Here is a 20,885-nt window from a genome sequence, read left to right as displayed (position 1 = left end):
AAGCTTCTATGTATTATTTCTGCAGAGAAATGATTAGTTTACTTGTACTTAAAGCAAACCCAGCCCATTTATATAAGAGAGATAATATATCAAGCCATCCAACCTTCAACATGCCACAGTGTCAGACACAATAGAGGATTAAAACCACAATGGACAAAATATAATCAAATAAATAGAGGGTAGTTATATGGATCAGGCCACAGGTTCTTTTTTGCTTTTGCATTAATGTTTAACTCATTTCAATAATGTAACAGGTTGCTTTTTTCTTTCAGGGTTGAAATGTAAGGATTTGTTTCATATTATAATAGAATAATTTTAAGATCTTAGGAGTCTTTGGAATGCTACATTTCCTTTCCAGATCATAAAACCAACACAAATAATTTAGGTCAGTTTTTAAAGACAGTAACCCACTGATCACCAGCAAGGTCCACAGCTAATCCATATTTTTTTGAGCATACATGTTTAAGAAAATAGGAACAGTATTCCATTTCAGAATGAAATGAAATGCTGGCTGTTCTGTAATTAAAGGGAAGGGTGATGATGAGCACTACGGCCTTTGGGTTTTCACAGTTCAGCTTCCCGATGGGGACTCTCACCCCAGGGAAAGGCCTGCCGTTGTCCTCTTTTGCCACAATTTCCCATTTCCTCTTAAGCTTCAGGGGAAAGAACTGTGTTCATTTTTTTTCAGAATCTTTCTTTACACATACCTGTCAGCAGATATATAAAGTCATTTCAGAAATGTTTGCCTTACTACTCCAAGGAGAGCACGAGAGGCCTTTTCTTTCCAAGGGCCAATTTTGTATTCTTCTGTAGAAGGTTTTGTCTCACATGTGAGACAGAACTGTATAAGGGTTTGCCAGTACCTGCAGGTAGCCTTATTATTTAATGTGGTGAGTGCACAGAAACTGTATTTAAGTTTTGATTCTTAACAACATTCCTGGCTAAGTACCAACTTCACACTTTTTAAAATGTTATTCCACAGTCTATAAGCAAGAAGAAATTTGGAGGAGTGACTTTATTAGATTACTTCAGCAAAAATTGAGGGAAGGAAGAGCAGAAGAAAAACTTGAGGATTTGTGAATACCTTAATTGACATAGAGACAGAAGAAGACATAAAATTCATCAGTAATCACCTCTTAGATAATGAATGTGTTGACTGAATTGTCCATAAAAATTTATCCTTAAGATGAAGGCACATTAAAACAAGCATCTTAATTTGCTTCACCATTAGATTTAACATTTGGACCTGAGTTACAGTACAGAACACTAATCTAACCAGGTATTGAATTTTCTGTGCAATTTCCAACTTAACTTCTTTGAAACCTTTTCTTCTACCTCCCTCTAGTGAGTCAAAGGCAACAAAACAGAAGAAACAAGCAACTCATTTCATTGAAAGTTTACGCTGGAAACAAAAAATAAAAACAACTTCCCTCAGGACCTTTAATGCTAAAGGTCAAAGGAACTTGTTATTTAAGCCTATATTATTTTCAATTTGGGCATTAACTCTATTTTTGTAGAGATTGTTTTGGAACAGCAATAATGGGACCTAAAAAGTAATGGGACTAGTAAATTAATACTGGGAGAGCTTTACTGAGTAGTTCTGGCCTTGCCAGAGCAAGTACTTTACACACAGGTAACAAATGTTTCAAGTACCCAGGCAGATGTGTCACAATGAAGACGTGCTGTTGTCTACACCATCTAAATGATCAAGAAAACACAGAGAAGAATCAGTGCAAAATTAATTAATCATCAGCTCTACTTTCTATTAAGCTCCTCAGAACCTAAGAGATCCTGTTAGAACAAACCCACAGGAGGAGAAAGCTGACTATATGTCAATTAAATTCACCAGTGTTTAGTAAATGAGTGTCTATGCTTCAAGTTAAAAGAAAGAAAAATGGAAGAGAAAAGCACTTGAATTATACCTTGGTTACATGCATGAAAGAGGGTCAGTGAAAACTTACTTCTACTTTAACTGAATTAGGAAGGCTTCTCTCAATTTTTTTTAACAAGTTCTCACAAGTACCTCAATAGTGTGGGTCTGTAAGCTTAGAATCACAGGGGATCAGAATGGCATCTTGGAGATAAAGGTGGGTACACACAGCAAATGAGATGGAAAAAGTTGCCAAGATAGGATGGCAGTACATGCTGTTTCAGTATTATTTAATTACTGGTTATCATATCAGATAATTTACACATTAGCTTTGTACCTGAATTGTGATGATACTGGAATTATTCAAGGGCAAGTTTCACACTCTATGTCCTGCCATACTGTCATGGAGAAAGTCATAATTGTAATTCGTAACACACTCTTGCTTTTGGTTATGCACCATTTATCTATCATGCATATTGTACTAGACACTCCTAATCCTTCAAAAACAAATAAGAAATGGCTTTTACTTAATCAAGAAATTAAGTCTAGTAAATAAGTCACACATGTAAGTCAACAACAATAGTACCATGTAGAAAGATCAATGATAAAAACAAACAGTGGCTGTGAAAACACACAGAAAATAAAATTCAGACTGAGAGGGGAACCATGGGGAGAAATACAGGAGTTCCTCCTGGAGGAGGGATACATGAGCTGATGATCTGCCATAATATGCCCAGAAAATACCCACAGATATGGGATGGATTTGTAGAGACTATCTTCTATAAACCTCTAAGAATTTCAATAGTTAAGATTTAAATAATTCTGAGTCTTGCAGAGCCTTAAAATTAATTATCTTCTGTTTGTATCTACATTTCTTCAATAAGAAAATTCCCATTGAGTGCTTACTCTATGCCAGCAACTCTTTCAGGTTCTTTGGAAGATAGCAGTACAACCAGGTAGACAAGGCTCTTTCCCATCTGGGCCCTGGCAGCTGGGGAGGTGGGAAGTAAATGAGGGAAATATAAATTAACAAGGTATTTTGAATTTGCAATGAACCCTAAGAGTTGAGTAAAATAGGGGCATATATTAAAGGATACAGACAGGGGGCAAGGTTTAGGAGTATAATGGGTCTGGGTAAAGACAGCTCTCTGAAGCATTTATAGGAGAGATGAGACAAGAACATAAAGAAAGCAAAGCCAAATATAGAGTTGGGGCAAACTGGGACTGTCACCAGCAGGTGGAGTGGCTAGGGAAAGTGTTTAGTAGTTAGTCGCGTATGAGGAAGATAAGGAAAGTCAGTGTGGCTGAATTGTGGGTAGTGAGATGAAATGGGTTTTAGCAAACTGGGCAATTAGGGACCAAATAGGAGTAAAGAGCTTGGGTTTTGTTTTCACTGTGTGCAAGGGATTAAAATAAATTAAGCAGGGAAGGCCAACATCTGATTTGTTTTGAAGACAACTGCCCTCCCTGGCTGCTGCTAAAGTAGAGAATGAATTAGGAAGTAGAGAGTAGGGAAAAACTGAAATCAGAGACCAGGTAAGAGGCATCTTCAGTAGCTCTAGTGAAAGATGGCAATGGCTTAGAAGAGAGAGGTGGTGTGGAGCTAGAGATGAATGAGAGAATGTGAGATTCATTATGGTCATAGAAGTAAACAAGGTTTGCTGATAAATTGAATGTGGATACAGAAAGAGAATGAATGTTGATTCCTAAGTGTGCTGGTTATCCCCTTGATGGATGGTGGTGCCATTTACTGACATGGGGGATTTGATTTTTTTGGAAAATGAGTTCCAAAGGGATGAGTATAAAGTCAAAAATAGAACAAGAAGGAAGTGGGCAACTTCTTGGTGTATCAGCTCTCTAATGCCAGGAAACATGTTTGCCTAGGATGGGGGAAAGCCGGAAATCTATGTGATTAGCCCTAGTGGTGTTTGTTCTCACAGAATGTTGAGGGTTACAAGCAAGGATGGGATGGGCCTCTTTCTGTTCCTTCTGAGTGTGAGCTTGGGGTGTTCTACATGGTCTATTAAAGGAATAGGTAGTTCTATCTGCTCCAAGCTGTCACTGAACAAAGAGAGAATAGCCATTTAAAATACAAGTTTTCATTTTCCTTCATTTCACTTAGCGTAGCCTTCATTTTTTCATCTAATTTGTGACCAAATTCAACCAGTTCTGTGAGCATCCTGATCACTAGTGCTTTGAACTGTGCATCTGATCGGTTGGCTATCTCTTGGCCTTATTTTATAAAATATTAAAGGGACTTATCTAAGAAAAAGAAGATCAAAACATATATACTAAAATGTTATTATGTCACAATTATTAATAACCACACCTAAAATGAAAACAAAAACAGACTAAGCAAACAACTAGAACAGAAACAGAACCACAGAAATGGAGATCACATGGAGGGTTAGCAACAGGGGCGTGGGAGGAGGAGAGAGGGGGGAAGGTACAGAGAATAAGTAGCATAGACAGTAGGTAAAAAATAGACAGGTAGAGGGCACGAATAGTATGGGAAATGTAGAAGCTAAAGAACTTATGACACATGGACATGAACTAAAGAGGGGGAATGTGGGTGGGAGAGGGTGTGCAGGGTGGAGGGGAATGAGGCGGGTAATGGGACAACTGTAATATTAGCATAATCAATAAAATATATTTTAAGAAAATTTAAATAAAAGTTTTCAGTGATATAAACATAATTTTTCATCTTAATTTTAGAAAAGCAAAATGAAAAAAATAGGTTTGCAGCATTTTAAAACCTACAGGCTTCCTAGGTCCTCAAACTCACTTTTACAAATAAGAAACTGTAGACCCAGAGAAGCTAAGTGATTTGTTAAAATCACAATGCTTTGTTTGTTGTCTCTGTTACTAAGAAAGCCTCTGACCTGACCTGATGCTTAAGGCTTTGGGCAAGTTCTTTACACCACTGAGCACCTCAAAGCAATTTTGATTAATGGACAAGACTTTGCTGACCTACAAAGCCAAACTCCAGTAACATAAAACAAGAAAAGCCTTCTCCTCCCGCTAACACCTGAGTATGCCAACCCATAGTATCTGCTTGCTCTTGTTAAAGCTAAGCTACAGACATTGAGCAGTGTGTGGCTTCAGGGGCGTCTTTGGTCAGCAACGTGGCAGAAGACATCAAAACCAAAATCAAGAACTGCAAGACTGCCCTTTTTGACAGCCACTTCCCCAACCAGAACCAGACCAGGAACTGTGGGCAGAACTACCTGGACTTCCACCACTTTGAGAAGACAATAAGTGCTAGAGATGGTAATTTCTCTGTATTCAAATAGTACCAGTGTGTGTACAAGTCCCTTTGCCCCATATCCTGGGCAGAAGGCACATTTCCTGGGAAGACCCAAACAGGCCGAAACCATCTATCTTCCATCCTTCTCCCAAGCAAGTGAAGGGGGACCTGGGAGTAAATGGGTCTGGGTCCCACCCTAGGCTTGGCTACTAGTATTTATTATTAGCCCACCATGGCTTGGCTAATAATAAATACTTGCTGGAAAAGTGAAAAAGAGAAAAGCTAAACTAAACTACATAAAGGCTAAGCAACTATGTTTACAATAAATATAATAAAGTGATAAAATTTTAAACTATCTTGACACAATTTAGTAGAATTATCATGGATTCTTTCCTCACATGAGAATATGTGTATTGATTTGAGAGAGAGGGGAGAGAAAGAGAGAGAAACATCGATGTGAGAGAGAGGCATTGATCAGTTCCCTCTGGTACACAACCCCAACAAGGAATTGAACCCACAACTCAGCTATGTGTCCTGACCAAGGATGCAATCTGCACCCTTTCAGTGTATGGATGATGCTCCAACCAACTGAGCCACTCAGCCAGGCACAAACTTGGATTTAGTAAACAGAAACATATAAACTTCATTTTTGGATATCAACAAGATGGTGATTATGAGGCCCTTGAATTTCCCTCCACCTCCAAATGTACCAAATATACAGCTGCATGCAGAGCAATTTCTTCTGAGAGAAATCTAAAAACTAGTTGAATGACTCCTGCATATCATGTAACTGAGGAAATACCCACATCAAAATGGATAGGAAAGGCTGAAACATATTCTTGCCATAAACCCACTCCCAGCCCAGTGCCTTACAATAGAGGAGGGATCCTCTTACTTCCAGCAATATTCACAATAGCTAAGGTAAGTAAACAATGTAAAGTGTCTGTTGATTGATGAATAAAGAAATTGTAATAGATATATAAAATAGAATATTATTTAGCCTTAAAAATGAAGGACACCCAGCCATTTGTGACAACAGGAATGAACCTGGAGCACATTATGCTAAAGGAAATAACCCAGGCAGAGAAAAACAAAGATAAATATTGAATGGTATCACTTATATTTAGAAATCCTTAAAAAAAGTTGAATTTATAAAAACAGAGTAAAATGGTAGTTACCAGAATCTTGAGAGTGAGGAAATAGGGAGAGTCTAGTAAAGGGTACAAACTTTGAGTGATGAAATTAATAAGGTCTGAGGCTTATGCATTAGGTATAATGTGGTTGACTATATGCTATTATGTAACTGAAATTTGCTTAGAAAATAGAACTTAAATGTTCTCACACACAAATTACTAGATAAGTATGAGGTGATGGATATATTAATGAACTCAATGGTGGGAATTATTTTATAATACACATATATACAAAATAGTAATGTTGTATACTTTAAATACATTACAATTGTATCCGTTAATTATACTCAAAAAAGCTGAAAAAAAAAAAAAAACCAGCTATCAACCTCACTGAATTTAACAGCTATTCTCTCAAACCCAGTCCTCAGTTTTCTACCATGAAAACCTACAGTATAGGCTCTTATGTCCCTGAGTCCTGAACCTATAATGCTTTAAGAAATCTGGGTGCAAGGAAGGTGGATGTGAAGTGTGGAGACCCCCCAAAATATCATTTTATCCTTTCAGAATTCCTTTTTTTATTTATTTGAGTTCGCCAGCAGAGAGCGCCCAAGACCTTTTTCTTCTCTCTACCCCACATCCCTCCACAAACACAGCAATTGAAACAAATGGCCAGAAAAATCAGAATCCACTTGATTATATAGTATTGATCATTTATCACCCCTACGAACAATTAGAGATGCTCTTAATATCTATCCTTCTGGGAAAGGAAACAAGGCTGAATGTTGTGGAAGACATGCTGAGATGTGGTAGGTAGTCTGGAGTTATTTCAATGAATGTTTAGTATGTGTTAACACACATGAACTAGCACGGTAAATTATTGCAAATGATGTTTCAGAATTAACATTAAATGCTACTGTTTAAGAAAACCTCGGCTTTCTTTGCAGGTTAAGTTCACTGAGAATTTAGTCTTGAATCAAGTTGCAGATGCCAAGACTATTATTTTTTTTAGTTTTAGTCAATCAGTTAAATAAATGTTATTTTCTCCCAGCCTACTTTTAAGTAGTAAATTTGAACTTTATAAATGCAGTAAGTTTTTATATTTTCCTCTTGGGAGTAAATATTTCTGAGCTGGATTTTGTCCCTCAGAGATCTGATGGTGATTAAAAACTGTATTTGTCCAATTCATTTTCCCTGAAAAAAAAAGAGTAGTATTTAAATTTTAATTCACTTAAAATTAAATTTTGAATATCCAGAAATCAAAGGCATTTTTGTATACCAACAATGAAACAGCAGAAGCAAAAATCAAGAAAAAATCCCATTTGATACAGCAAAAAGAAAAATAAAATACCTAGGAATAAATCTAACAAAGGAGGTAAAAGACCTATATGCAGAAAACTACACAACAGAGAAGAAAGAAATCAAGGAATACACAAACAAATGAAAACATATACCGTGTTCATGGATTGGAAGAATTAACATCATCAAAATGTCCATACTACCCAAAGCAATTTACAGGTTCAAGACAATACCTATTAAAGTACCAATGGCATATTTCACAGACATAGAACAAACATTTCAAAAATTTATATGGAACCATAAATGACCCCAAATAGCTGCTGCGATTTTGAGAAAGAAAAGCAAAGTAGGAGGGATTACAATACCTGATACCAAACTGTATTACAAGGCCACAGTAATCAAAACAGCCCGGTACTGGCATAAAAACAGGCACACGGACCAATGGAACAGAATGGAGAGCCCAGAAAGAAGCCCAAGTCTCTATGGTCAATTAATATTTGACAAAGGGGGCAGCAACATAAAATAGAGTAAAAACAGCCTCTTCAACAAATGGTGTTGCAAGAACTGGACACTACATGCAAAAAATGATACTTGAGCACCAACTTACACCATACACAAAAATAAATTCAAGGTGGATAAAAGATTTAAATATAAGCCATGTCACTATTAAATTCCTAGAGGAGAACATAGGCAGGAAAATCTCAGATATTTCACACAGCATCATTTTTACTGATATGTCCCCCAAAGCAAGGGACATAAAGGAAAGAATAAACAAATGGGATCTCATCAAAATAAAAAGCTTCTGCACAGCTAAAGAAAACAGTATTAAAATAAAAAGAGAACAAGCCATGTGGGAAAACATGTTTGCCAATGATACCTCAGACAAGGGTTTAATCTCCAAAATATATAAAGAATGCACATGACTCCACTCTAGAGAAGACAAGCAACCCAATTGAAAAATGGGCAAAGGACTTGAACAGAAATTTCTCCAAGGAGGGCATACGGAGGATCCAGAAACATATGAAAAGATGCTCAGTGTCTCTAGCTCTCAGAGAGATGCAAATTAAAACCACAATGAGATACCACTTCACAATGTTGAGAATGGCCATCATAAGTAAAGCAACAAACAACAAGTGTTGGAGAGGTTGTGGAGAAAAAGGGACCCTAGTGCACTGTTGGTGGGATTGCACACTGGTACAACCTCTATGGAAAACAGTATGGAATTTTCTCAGAAAACTGAAAATGGATCTGCCTTTTGACTAAGCAGTTCCACTGCTAGGATTATATCCTAAGAACCCTGAAACACCAATCCAAAAGAACCTATGCACCTCAATGTTCATAGCAGCATAATTTACAATAGCCAAGTGTTGGAAGAAACCTAGGTGCCCATCAGTAAATGAACGGATCAAAAAACCATGCTACATTTACATAGTGGAATTCTATGCAGCAGAAAGAAAGAAGGAGCTTCTACCATTTACGACAGCATGGACGCAACTGGAAAGCATTATGCTAAGTGAAATAAGCCAGGTGCTGAAAGACAAGTACCATCTGATCTCACCTTTAACAGGAACCTAAACAACAAAACAAAGAAACAAGCAAAATATAACCAAAGACACTGAAATAGAGAACAGGCTGACAGTGTTTAGAGGGAAGAGGGGATGGAATTTCAGGGAAAAAGGGGAAAGGTTTACAGGCACAAGTATAAAGGACACATGGATAAAAAACTAGGGGTGATTAGAAATGGGAGGGAGGAGGGGAGGGCTGGCTGGGTGGTCTGGGAAGGGAGTAAAGGATAGGAAATTGTATTTCAACAACAATTAAAATAAAATTAAAAAAAATATTTGCTATAATTCAGACTTCAAAACTATTTTTAAAGTAAAAGGCATTGAAGTCAAGAAATTTAAATTTTGTGTTCTGCATAATAGTTAGTGGATACATGATAGTTGTCATTTGCCCAAACCCACAGAACTGTACAACAGAAAGAGTGGCCCCTAGTGTGAATTATAAATTTGAGTTAATAATAGTAATATATAAATATCAGTTTATGAATTCTAATGAATATGCCACACTAAGGCAAGATAATAATAGAAACAATTGAATGACAAAAAGAGAGGATTTGGGGGAAATCTTTGTACTATCTGCTGACTTTTAAATTTCTAAAAACTAGAGTTCATTGATTTTTTGTTTTTTTGTTTTTGAAGGAGAGAGATAAAAAATAAGATAAGACTGTGACACCTCCATCCCTCCTGCTGAAGGAAGAAGAAACTCTTTGGTGATGCATGCCTAGGCAAAGCTTGGGAAATTAAATTTAAGTTAGAGTTGCTTTTCTAATGAGTTCTGAAGTGGTGCTTTAAATATGTCTAGGCAGAAGGGTAGGCTCACAGAGAGTTCTGCCACATGAAACAGCAAGGAAGACACAGGTATCTCTCAACTTCAAGTCAGGCATTTGCCATTATTGGAGGGTCCAAGCTGCCAGGACTATGGGCAAGAGACCTGCCTGCACCAAAACCAAAGGACTGAAAACCAAACACCAGAGTGAACAAAGGACATCTCAGAATCCCTGTGAGGCTACTGATGCAAGGACCTGATGCCTTCTCCTTCTCCCCAGTTCAACAGTTCAGAAATCTCACCAACCTACACATAGTCCTGAGAAAGGGGGAGAACCTCCCATTAATAAGATTATTGTTACTGCATTTGAAGAGGGCTTAAAATAGAAATAAAGGTTACTCCTCCCTTTCCTGACAGAATGGATGGAACTGGAGGGTATTATGCTAAGTGAAATAAGCCAGGAGGTGAAAGACAAATATCATATGATCTCACCTATAAGAGTGAGGCAGGAGACAGCATAGGAAGAACTCTGAGACTGCACTGCTGTTACTGGCTGGAGTCTAGCATCCTGGTTGCTAGGAAACACCTTTTACCACTTAGGTAGAGTAAATGGTAAACCAAGGAAGGGAGGAGGAAGGAGACATGTCTCACACGCAAACTCAGTAGTCCTGCGCTTGGTCTGATAATATTGCCAGGTGTTCCAGTATCACAAGGGACACTATGTTAGCAAAAAGAAGAAAAGTCCTTGAAATTCTATGTATTATTTCCACTATCTGGGAAAGAAGGCCTTAAAACTTTGCTTTCATCCCAAGGCCTGGAATGCAGGGGAGGGTCCACAGTGCCCAAAGAAGAAGCCCATAAAACAACTTTGCTTAATCATCTGCCTTTGGTCACTACTGGTTTTATGAGAGAGTCCCTAATGCTTACAGAAAGAGCCTATAAATAACTTTGGAAAGTGCCCCAATTTTAATTAACTGCCTCCTATCATGCATATTTGTTTTACAACAAGAGGAACAAATGGAGTCTGGAGCAAGATAGGGATTCAGGCTAACAGATCCCCACACATAACTAAGTTTGGGTAGTCACGTCCACCTGAGAAAGCTGGCACCGAATTTACTCATTAAACAATAGGTAACTTTTATCTCCTATCCCACCCACTATATAAATGCTCAGAACAAAAGACTCTCTCTCTCAGTGTTCTTGGCTCTTTGGCCACCAGGCCTTTGGTCACATGGCCCTGAGCTACCCGGGAGCTGGCCACCTTGATTTTCAGACGTTCTTACTTGTGCCATCTTGCTTTGCCCTGAAATTTTGCCTTTCACTGCCTATTATACCCAGCCCCATTCTCTTCCATGGGAATAGGTCACTAATAAACTGATTACACGCTAATAGATTTGCTGATCTATAGTTTTTTACATGCATCAGCAAGAAGAACCAGGTCTCTCATGTCAACAAGAGAAACCTAATAAATAAAACAAATGAGAAAAATAGAACCAGAGACATGGAAATAAGGAACAGACTGACAGTGACTAGAGGGGAGGGAGGAGGAAAATAAAGGGAAAGAGAAGGGGAAGGGTCTAGTCAAGGAGCATGTATGAATGACCCATGGACATGGACAACAGTGTGGGGATTGACTATGGAAGCAGGGGTGGGACTCAGGGGGCACACGGGACAGGGCAGAGCCAGGGAGAGAAAATTAAGACAACTGTAATAGAAGAACAATAAAAAAAGAGGGTGTAAAAATACCATAATGAGACTTTCTAGAAGAGCAGGGCAGGCTTCTCATGCTGATTCAAAAATGGCCCCAGAGACCAGGAAAAGGGAACTGGTTTAGTGATTTTATGGTGGTTCAGTAGAGGAACTCTGCCATAAGGTTTAACTTTCAGCTGGTTCCTACAGGGAACCATTCTGTGTGGCATTGGGAATGAAGCCCATGCCCTGTCTGGGAAAATCCAGTGGGGAATGAGTTAACACACAGGACCCAATCCCACGGATAGGTTCTCCCATGGGGAATCAGATCTGCATTGTACCTAGGCTGCTATGAGGCTTGCTTTTGCTAAAACTCCCTCACCCTGAATTGAGACAACAAATGTTTAATGCATATCTTTAAAGTAACTTCCCAAAATCCATGCTAAACCTTCCAAGGACAAGTGTAATCTGTTCAACCACTTTTCCCTTTACATTTGCAAATATCCTTCTTCTTTGATATAATTAGCAACTTCCTCTCCTTTGTTATCTGTAAAAGGTAACCACCTAAAGTGAACCTGTACATAGTAAATGAGGACCATCCTCAATGTAATGTGCCCAGAAAATGAATAAAAGCCTGCCCAGGCAAGGGTTGGGCCCTCTCTCTCACTCAAAGAGTAGCCATGCCAACCTATTTTCTCCACAGGACTTCTGTAGTCTGTGTGAATTTGTCACAGCCACAAAACACGGCCCACATCAGGTTCCAAAGAATGGAGCACATGGTTTTTCTTGTCAGCCTACTCAAATATGGGGCAGAAACATAAGAGGGAAGAGTGTGGCTTATAAACCGTAAGTAAACATCGAAGATGGAGACTTTATTGCACATCCAAGAATGAATAGTTGTGGCATTATGTAATCTACCTTGAGTGTGAAATAAATTTTGTTCTAAAAATCCAAAAAAGAAAGGAAGGTTATTTACATTTAAAAAAATCTATTTGTGTCCTGGACAGATGGCTCAGTTAGTTGTAGCATTGCCTGGTTCACCAGAGAGTTCAGTTCCCAGTCAGGGCTCATATCTGGGTTGCCCATTCCATCCCTGGTTAGGGGTGTGTATGGGAGGCAACAGACTAATTTATCTCTCTCTCTTTCTCTCTCTCTCTCTCTTTGCCTCCCTCCCTCTCCTTCTCTTTTTGTTTCTCTCTAAAATCACTTAAAAAAGAAAAGAAAAGAAAAAATCTATTTGTTACACATACACAGAAAATGTTAAAGTTTTGGTAAACTCTTTGTTTACCAAAATTAAGATAAAGGGAAAAAATCCTGAGACATAAAAAGAGAAATTCTTTCTTCATAATTCATGGTATAAAATGTATTAAAATAAGTATTTTTAATGATTCCATACTTCTAAGTTTTAAAGAAAAATACTGTTCAAGCATAAAGCCTGATAAAAATTAATATTTATTTTTATATTTCAATATACTTTGGTATCAGAAACAATGTCATGAGCTTCACATTATAAAGCAAAAAGCCCTAAAAAGTTTTAATGGTCTCATTTTGTCAGTTGTTCTTATACACAGGGCTATAACTGATTACATCCTTACAAATTGATTGTTGTTCCCCAAGAAGAATTCTGTTCATTTTCATTATGATAATGCTGGCTAACAATTCATTTGCAGAAAGATTCAATTTTATCACTCTAAGCAGAGGAAGGAAAAAAAAAAGACTGCAGTGTTAAGCCAGCACTAATAAGGAAATTTTGTTTCAAATTGCTGAGGCTATTTCTAGCACATACTCTACCTTTCAAACCCATAATCCTGGCAAAATTTTAAAGGTGGGGTATGAAAAGAACTAAAGCTTTGGGATTTATTTAAACATTTATAGATGGATTTTGTATAGTAGCTCCATTCAAATAGATATGTATGCTCTTATTGCACTCTATTTTCTTGGTGGCTAGGTGCTTTTCCTGTCCAAAGTCAACCATCTTTTTTAGGTTTTTGTATGTCTCACATGGATATTATTCTCCTATTTGCATAGTGGCAAATTCTACAGAGAAGGTAATAAAAGAGCTTTGTAAGATCCTGCCCATCATCCAGGAACTCCATTGTCTTTATGATGCTCAATCATCAGAGAATGTTAAATAAACTAATAGTACCCCAAATAAGTATGCAAAGTCATATGAAGAGAAACTTTGAAGTTTCATGTAAGTTACCCAAGCGTTTAACTAATATGTATGACAGCTTTTCCTATGGGCAAACTACAGAACTCCTGCATGACTTTCAAGTCAGGGATCTAGAAATGACACCAGTGTATGACTGCTCCTGAACTTTAGAGAAAGCAATCCTGTGAAGTACTCTAAAGGTGGGAATGGGGTACCCTAAAGCTACAAGGAATAAACCTTTGACTTCACAGTTCTCAGCTGAAATGATGACACAAAAATCTCCCAGACTCCATGACTGTGGGATATGTAAACTAAGAATCTCTTGAGATTATCAAGAAGCACATTACAACACGAAGAAGAAAGCTTCCCAAAGACTTTTCCAGACAACTAAATGTGAACAGCTTCTGCCAAAACATTTGGATCAAGACTTGTGGGTGTCTGTTCAAGTCCTTTGCCCATTTTTTAATTGGCTTGTTTGTCTTCTTGGAGTGGAGTCATGTGAGTTCTTTATATATTTTGGAGATCAAACCCTTGTCTGAGGTATTGGCAAATATGTTTTCCTATACAGTTGGTTCTTTTTTCATTTTCAGGCTGTTTTCTTTAGTCAGGCAGAAGCTTTTTATTTTTATGAAATCCCATTTGTTTATTTCACAGGTGGCAAACACAAGGCCTGCAGCCCAAATCTGGCTCTCCATCTTGTTTTATCCAGCCCTTATTTCTACCTGGTGGCAGTGCCAAGATCCTTGCCCCTAGTTAAAAAGTAGTTACATTTATACAGTCCTAAAATTTTATTCAGCCTTTTGAAGGCAACTGCAAGGCTGATGTGGGCACTGGTGAAAATGAGTTTGACACCACTGGTTTATTCTTTCCTTTATGTCCCTTGCTCTAGAGGACATATCAGTGAAAATATTGCTTCATGGAATATCTGAGATTTCCCTGCCTATGTTCTCTTCTAGGACTTTGAGGCATATGAAAAGATGCCCAGCATCACTAGCCATCAGAGAGATGCAAATTAAAACCACTATGAGATACTCTTTCAAACCAGTCAGAATGGCCATCATAAACAAATCAACAAACAAGTGTTGGAGAGGATACAGAGAAAAGGGAACCCTAGTGCACTGTTGGTGGGAATTCAGACTGGTTCAGCCACTGTGGAAAACAGTATGGAATTTTCTCAGAAAACTATAAATGGATTTGCCTTTGACCCAGCAATTTGACCTAAGCATGTGCACTGACCAGGAAGTGAAACTGCAACCTTTCAGTATACAGAATAAGACTGCAACCAACTGAACTACATCAGCCTTGGCATTTCCCTTGTTTTGCAAGGATGAGTTTGGTGAGGTAGCTCTGGAGCTGAAACACAACTGAGATCTAGATGTTATCTCTAGTTTGATGGAACATACCCAAGGTTTTTTTGCTAAGACTGCTGATTGCTGACCAGAATCTCATTACCCTGAGGGTTTAATAATTAAGCATGGGAGAGGGAGGTGGGTGAGTTAGGGCCTTATGTAAAGCCAGTTTTTGTCAAGGGAAAAAAATCAAAATAAAAGGCCAGATTAACAAAAATAAGGTGTCTGCTTTCTGTAGGCATATCCGGAAAACTGACAATAAGAACAACATATCAATTTCCTCTGAGAATATTTCCAGGCTTTATTGAAATCAGACCTCTTTTGTTGTTCAGATTCCACATATAAGTAAGATCATATAGTATTTGTCTTTCACCAACTGGCTTATTTCACTTAGCATAATACTCTCCAGGTCCATACATACTGTCACAAACAGTAAAATTTCCTTCTTGTTCTTTTTTTATAGATGCGTAGTATTCCATTATGTAAATATACCATAGAACTTAAATTTAAAGTCCACAAACTCTCCAACAGGATTACTTTTGTTTTCTGATGGAAGGTGGCAATAAAACCTAGGTAGCAGATGATGTTTATATTCATGATCATTTTTTTTACATTTTTCCATCATGCACATATTCATGTAACATTTTATTGTCCTTCTTTTGTTCACTTCTACTTTTCTTTATGGAATACCTATTTCTGTCATCCTCTTTAAAGCCTAATTGATTTATTTTCATTTATTTTTACTTCTTTTAAAAAACATTTTATTTATTTATTTTTAGAGAGAGGGGAAAGGAAGGAGAAAGAGAGGGAGAGAATCATCAATGTGTGGTTGCTTCTTGTACACCCCACAATGGGGACCTGTCTGCAACCCAGGTATGTGCCTGACTGGGGAGGCCAGTCCCAGTCAGGGGACCCTTTGGTTCACAGGCCAGCACTCAATCCACTGAACCACACAAGCCAAGGACCTAATTAATTTAGGTCCCCTCCATTAATTGACATGCTGTTTACACATACTGTGTAAAACCAGCTTTGCCTACCTCCTTTGATTGTCTGTTTTGGTTTCCTCCATTGCACTAAATCATCTTTTAAAAACTACACTGAAAGCTTCTTAGTCAAATTTCAGGTTAGGTTTATTTTGTTTTATTAAGCAAATGCATAACTTTTGAAAAAATATCAATAAAATGTTTATATTAAATTAAACAAATTCACAATAAACATGAAAATTGGAATATTTCTTGAGATACCCATAATAGTATTATTTCAAACCAAGTGTCTGAGGCTCATAAGATTCAATCAAAATGATAATAATTCTTTGTTTCAGCTTAAGAAGGTGTCACAGAACTGTCAGAAATTTCAATCATTAAAACTCTCACTAAATAAACAAGAACAGATCAATGTACTGTGAAAATAAATGAACACAAGCAGCCATCAACCTGCCCCATAAATGAACGTGTGCACTGATCTTTGGGAATAAATAAAACATTCTAGGCATTAAAGGGTTCAAAAGAAGTTTTCCTTACACCAATAGTGAAATAGATTTAAGGAAAATCTGTATTATTCTTTGCAAGTGACCACCACATGTGAAAGAAGAGAGAAGAAAAGTATGTTTGAGGAAATTTTGAGAGCAAGTAAAATTACTGAATTATAAACTTACTTAAAAGCTAGGAATTACAGAGTAATGTCTTCATTGTTATACACAATCTAAATTCAAAGCTGACTAGGCACCCTAAACACATATAAATAAGTAAATAAGTAAATAAATAAATGATTTTTTATTGTTCAAGTACAGTTGCCTCCATATTACCCGCACCATTTCTGCCTACCCCATGCATCCCCACCTCCCACCCTTAATCCTAATCCCCTTTGGCTTTGTCCATTTGTCCTTTATATATGTTTCTTGAAGACCCTATCTCTTTTTTCCCTGTTATCTCCCTCCCCCTTTCTCTCTGCTTACTGTCAATTTCTTCTTTATTTCAATGTGTCTTATTATATTTTACTTGATTTTTTGTTTTGTTGATTAGGTTCCACTTATAGGTGAGATCATATGGTATTTGTCTTTCACCACCTGCCTTATTTCACTTAGCATAATCGTCTCCAGACCCATCCATACTGGCACAAAGGGTAGGAGCTCCTTTTTGCTGTGTAGTATTCCATTTTGTAAATGTACCATTGTCTTTTGATTCATTCACTTACCAACGGGCACTTAGGTTGTTTCCAACACTTGGCTATTGTAAATTGTGCTGCTATGAACATTGGGGTGCATAGGTTCTTTTGGATTGGTGTTTCAGGATTCCTATGGTATAAGACCAGCAGTGGGATTGCTGGGTCAAAAGGCAGTTCCATTTATAGATTTCTGAGGAAATTTCATACTGTTTTCCACAGTGGCTGAACGAGTCTCCAATCCCCTAACAGTGCACTAGGGCTCCCTTTTCTCGGCATCCTCTCCAACACTTGTGTATTGATTTGTTTATGATGGCCATTTTGACTGGTGTGAAGTGGTATCTCATAGTGGTTTTAATTTGCATCTCTCTGATGACTAGCCATATTGAGCATCTTTTCATGTGTCTCTGGATCCTCTGCATGTCTTCCTCAGAGAAGTGTGTGTTCAGGTCTTTTGCCCATGTTTTAATTGAGCTGTTTGTCTTCCTGGAATGGAGTCATGTCAGTGCTATATATATTTTGGAGAACAAACCCTTCTCTGAGGTATCACTGGCAAATACGTTTCCTCATACAGTTGGGTCCCTTTTCATTTTGCTGATGTTTTCTTTAGCCATCCAGAAGCTTTTATTTTGATGAAGTCCCATTTGTTGATTCTTTCTTTTATGACCCTTGCTTTAGGAGACATATTGATGAAAATATTGCTTCATGGAATATCTGAGATTTTCCTGACTATATTCTTCTCTAGGGTTTTTATAGTGTCACGATTTACATTTAAGCCTTTATCCATCTTGAGTTTATTTTTGTGTATGGTGTAAGTTTGTGGACAAGTTTCATTGTTTTTCATATAGCAGTCCAGATCTCCAAAAACCATTTGTTGAAGAGGCTATTTGTACACCATTTTATGCTCCTGATCTCTTTATCAAATATTAATAGATCATAGGGACTTGGGTTTATTTCTGGACTCTCTATATTCTCTTCCATTGATCTGTTTTTATGCAAGTGCCACACTATTTTGATTACCATGGCTTAGTAAGATAGTTTCATATCAGGTATTGTGATCCCTACTATATTAAAAAGATCATACAGCATAATCAAGTGGGATTCACTGTAGAGATGCAAGAATGGTATGATATTTGCAAATATATTTCACATAATATACATCACATAAACAAAAGACAAAATTCACATGATCATATAAATAGATGAGTAAAAAGCATTTGATAAGATACAGCACTCTTTATGACAAAAATACTCTGCAAAGTGGGGATAAATGGAGCATACCTCAATATAATAAAGGGCATATATGACAATCCTATAGCCAACAACATACTCAATGAGCAAAAACTAAAAGCTTTCCCACTAAAATCAGGAACAAGACAAGGATGTCCACTTTCACCAGTTCTATTCAACATAGTATTGGAAGTCCTTGCCACAGTGATCAAACAAGAAAAAGAAATAAAAAGCATCCAAACTGGAAAGGAGGAAGCAAAACTGTCATTGTCAGCAGATGACATGGCAGTAAACATAGAAAACCTTATAGACTCTACCAGTAAACTACTTAACCTAATAAGTGAATTTGGCAAAAGAGCAGGATACAAAGTCAATATTCAGAAATTGAAGGCATTTTTGTGTACAATGATGAAATATCAGAAACAGAAATCAGGAAAAAAATCCCATTTGATAGAGGAACAAGAAAAATAAATTACCTAGGAATAAACCTAACCAAGGAGGTAAAAGACCTGTACTCAGAAAACTACACAACAGTGAAGAAATGGTTTAAAGAATACACAAACAAATGAAAGCATATACCATGTTCATAGATTGGAAGAATTAACATTATTTAAATGTCCATACTACGCAAAGCAATTTATAGATTCAATGCAACCCCTATCAAAATAACAATGACGTGTTTCACAGATATTTATATGGAACCATAAATGATCCTGAATAGCTGCAGCAATTTTGAGAAAGAAAAATAAATTAATTTAAAATTCAACAGGAAATCTATAATAGTCTATGTTTGTTCATAAGAATGAATATAGTCACTAAGGAATTTAGGTCAATAAAACACATTAGTGAACAAAGTTGTATTGATTTTTGTGAGAAGGTGTTAAACTGCAACCATCAAACGTGGCAATACATAGTTATATGGAAATCAAGTGATATGTGAGATGGATGCATTAAGGAATTTACAATGTAAAATGTTATAACCTAAATGTGTAATCACCACTGACTTTAACAGTTGTTAAAAATCAAGATGTAACATTTGTTGGAGAGTATGCAAAGAAAAGGGAAGCCACATACACTGCTGGTAAGTACGTAAAATAGTACAGCCACTATGGAAAACGTTATGGCGGTTGCTAAAAAATTAAGAATAGAGCTCCCATATGACCTAGAAAACCCTTTTTCTGGGTATCTGAAAAATTTGAAAATACTTACATACACTTTTATGTTTATTGCAATACTATTCACATTAGCCAAGATATGGAAATAATGAAGTGTCCGTCCACAAATGATTGAATAAAGAATTGACACATATATACAATGGAATACTACTCAGCCACAAGAAAGGATCTAACAATGCCATTTACAACAACATGGATGAACCTTGAAATGTCTAGCTAAGTGAACAAAGTCAGATGGGAAAAAAACAAGAACTGTAGGATTTCACTCATATGTGGGATATAAAACAAAAAGAAACAAACTAAATAAATGCATATATACAGACAACAGAATGGTGTTTACTAGAAGGAAAAGGATGGAAGGAGAACAAAGAGGGTTAAAAGAGTCAAATATGTAGTAATTGAAGGAATCTAGAATTTGAACGGTGAAAACACAATTCAGCTGTTATATTGTATATGAAAATACAGCTGTTATATTGTATATTTGTACAACTGAAATGTATATAATGTTATTAACCAATGTTAATAAGAGTAATTATTAAAGGCCATGAAGCCAGAGTTGGAATGAAGTAGGATTTTATAAAGAGTATTTTTAAAAGAGCTGTTTAAGAATATTGAATAAAGTTTCTCCTCTGAAAGGGGAAGGACTGGTTATTTCTTGTCTTCACCTCAAGTTTAAAAAGGTTATGTATTAGCCAAGGTTTTGATGGAAAAAGTTGGTGTAATCAAATAAAAACATTGAGGAAAGCATTGACAAATATGTGAGCAGCAATGAGGGGAACCAACAAAACATGGCAAAATACCCACAGAACTAGCAAGAGAAGGAGGCTGTTACCACCCTGAATATAAAGGGACAAGATGAGTTTGTGTTATTGAAAATTGGTGGTACAAATAGCTCTAAGAGAGAGAAGATCAATGGGAACTACAATAAGGAACTAAGGTAAATTCAGATCCAAATGCACACAATGTTTTAGCAGCACTGTTTACAACAGCCAAAAATGGAAACAATTAAAATGACAATCAACAGATGAACAGACAGACAAAATGTATCATATCCATGCACTGGCATATTATTTCGTCATAAAAGGAATGAAGTACTGACTCATGATGCAACATGGATGAACCTTGAAAACATTGTGGTAAATGCAAGGTCAGTCACAAAAGATAACATGCTAAATGATTATATTCATGTGAAATTCTAGAATAGTCTATAGAGACCAAAAAGATTAGTTAGTGGATGCTTAGAGGGGAGGAAGGTA

The sequence above is a fragment of the Phyllostomus discolor genome, chromosome 5 (genome assembly GCF_004126475.2).
Source record: "Phyllostomus discolor isolate MPI-MPIP mPhyDis1 chromosome 5, mPhyDis1.pri.v3, whole genome shotgun sequence".
NCBI lineage: Eukaryota > Metazoa > Chordata > Mammalia > Chiroptera > Phyllostomidae > Phyllostomus > Phyllostomus discolor.
The sequence above is the reverse complement of the archived record's forward strand: the minus strand, read 5'-3'. Positions refer to the sequence as shown.